The 2,565-nt window shown below is 49.3% G+C and overlaps 1 pseudogene across 1 annotated transcript; it reads left to right on the top strand.

Moving 5' to 3' along the window:
- Positions 1 to 621: 621 nt before the first annotated feature.
- Positions 622 to 1,445, top strand: LOC309817853 (serine/arginine-rich splicing factor 3-like; annotated as a pseudogene). The gene has a single exon. The product of its transcript is annotated as a serine/arginine-rich splicing factor 3-like (transcript).
- Positions 1,446 to 2,565: the final 1,120 nt, after the last annotated feature.

Below are 2,565 nucleotides of genomic sequence, written 5' to 3'. Positions count from 1 at the left end.
AGAGACGGGGGAGACAGAGGAGGTAGAGGGAGGGGGAGGGGAGAGGGAGAGGGATGTGGGAGAGCGAGGGGGAGACGGAGGTGGAGAGGGAGTTGGGAGAGGGTCGGGGAGAGGGACGGGGAGGGGGGAGAGGGAGGGGGGAGGGAGAGAGGGAAAGAGAGTGACGCAGAGGAAAGAGGGAGAGGGAAGAGAGAGAGAGAGGGGGACAGAGGGAGAGGGAGAGAGGGAGGGGGAGAGGGACGAGAGGAAGCAGGGAGAAAAGAGAGAAAGAACACACCATGTACATTTCTGTCAAATGACACCGGGGATCCTTACACAACCAGGAGAAAATAACACAGCGAGGCTCTTTCTCAGCTGGAACTGGAACTGCAGATGGGGCGAAACACCACCAGGGTGGCCACACATGTCCAGCTGCCGCCCCAGCCCCCTGAGTCTGGTCACCAGGGCTCTTGAGTGTTTGCTCCAGGGACCTGGGGTTCACCCTGTCACCCTGGAGGTCGGGCCTAGACAGCAGGGCCCCGGGCTGGACACATAGGGGGAAAAGCATCCCCACAGGACAGCTTGTGCGAGCCGATTCAGCTGCGAGATTCTAGAGGCCCGGGATCACCCTGTGGCCCATGAAACCCAGGAGCCAGGAGGGTCTTGCATCGGGATTCCTGTCCGTTGGACTGTAACGTTTATGTAAGGAATCTTGGAAACAGTGGTAACAAGAGTGAATTCGAACGAGCTTTAGGATATTATGGACCACTCCGAAGTGTGTGGGTTGCTAAAAACCCTCCCGGCTTCGCTCTTGTTGAAAATGAAGATCCCCGAGATGCAGCGGATGCTGTCTGAGAACTAGACGGGAGAACACTCTGTGGCTGCCGAGTAAGAGTGGACCTGTCCAATGGGGAAAGGAGAAGTCGAGATCGTGGCCGCCTCCTTCTTGGGGTCGTCGCCCTCGAGATGATTATCGGAGGAGGAGTCCTCCCCCTCACCACAGATGTCCAAGACGGAGAAGCTTCTCCCGCAGCCAGAGCAGGTCCCTTTAGTAGATATAGGAGAAGAGAGAGATCACTGTCCCAGGAGAGAAATCGCAAGCCGTCCCGATCTTTCTCTAGGTCTCCTAGCCGATCCAGGTCAAATGAAAGGAAATAGCAGACCACTTTGCAAGAGGAGTGGTGCACAGGAAATAACTTCATTTGACAGGAGTATGTACAGAAAATTCAAGTTTCGTTTGAGACTTCCGAAGCTTGATGCACTTTTTAAATGTTTTAGCTGTTCACATTTGTTTGTCTCTTGGGACAGTGACACATAAAGGTGTCATTCTCTATGGTTTGAAATGGGTCATATGAGGCATGTAATATGCAGAATTGTTTCTTTACAATGTTCTCTTAAGCAAAATTGAATTTGCTTTGAATTTTTGGTCTTGCCTAGACTGAGAATAAAACTCTAACTCCTGCCCACCTAAAGTGTGATGTTTATTATTATGGAAGCAACACTGGCAAACATTGAAAAGACTTTCTGTAGCTGGGATATGGTATGCAGCTGTAGTTAAGCAAGCAGTCTTTAAAAGGTGCTGTGAACACAAGCCAGCAGGTAGAAATGAAAGCCGCACCCTTACCCTAGATTAGAGGTTTAAGAATTCCACTAGTCTTCACACTGGACAAGAGGTTGTCCAGTGAGTTTAGAATCTAAGAAGTTTCAAGGAAGTTAGTTTCCCTTTGAGTTAGGTCATAAGTCCCCTCTGTGATTGCCGTACATGAATACATAGCTCTTTGTAATGTTTTTTGGAAGTTGAGATGATCAAGATACCAATGTCTTGCCAGATGAAGAGTATATTGTAGAGCTGAACTTTGAGTTACTGTGCAATTTTTTTTCATGCTGTCATTCGTAATATGTTTTGTGAGACTCCTTGGGATTAAAGTTTTGGTTCCAAAAGGAACAAAGAAAAAAAAAGGATCCACCTGCCAATGCAGGGGACACGGGTCCGAGCCCTGGTCCGGGAAGATCCCCTGTGCCGCAGATCAACTAAGCTCATGGGCCACAACTATTGAGCCTGTGCTCTAGATCCTGGGAGCCACAACTACTGAGCCGCCATGCCACAACTACAGAAGCCCGCACAGCTAGAGCCCGTGCTCCGAAACAAAAGAAGCCACTGTAATGAGAAGCACGTGCCCGCAACAAAGAGGAGCCCCTGCTCGCCGCAACTAGAGAAAGCCCGTGTGCAGCAATGAAGACCCAACGCAGCAAAAAAAAAAAAAAAAAAAAAAAGACGATACCGGCCAGGTGATCAAGGGTAAAATTGTTTGTCACAAGTCCCGTTGATGGGGTGTATCCTTGATGTGTGTATCCTTGATGGTGTGTATCCTTGATGATGTGACCTGAGGAGAATGACATTTTTATCTGTGTCTGGATCTTCCGCCCCAAACCCCGTAACTCCAGCCCAACCATAAGAAAAACATCAGAAAACCAACAGACAAACAAATTGAGGGACAAAATACCTGACCAGTCCTCCTCAAAACTTTCAAGGTATTAAAACCCAGGGATGTCTGAGAAATGTCACAGCCCAGAGGAGACTGGGAC

Source organism: Grampus griseus (assembly GCF_964374135.1).
Source record: "Grampus griseus genome assembly, contig: HAP1_SCAFFOLD_928, whole genome shotgun sequence".
NCBI classification, from domain to species: Eukaryota; Metazoa; Chordata; class Mammalia; order Artiodactyla; family Delphinidae; genus Grampus; species Grampus griseus.
The sequence above is the reverse complement of the archived record's forward strand: the minus strand, read 5'-3'. Positions and strand labels throughout refer to the sequence as shown.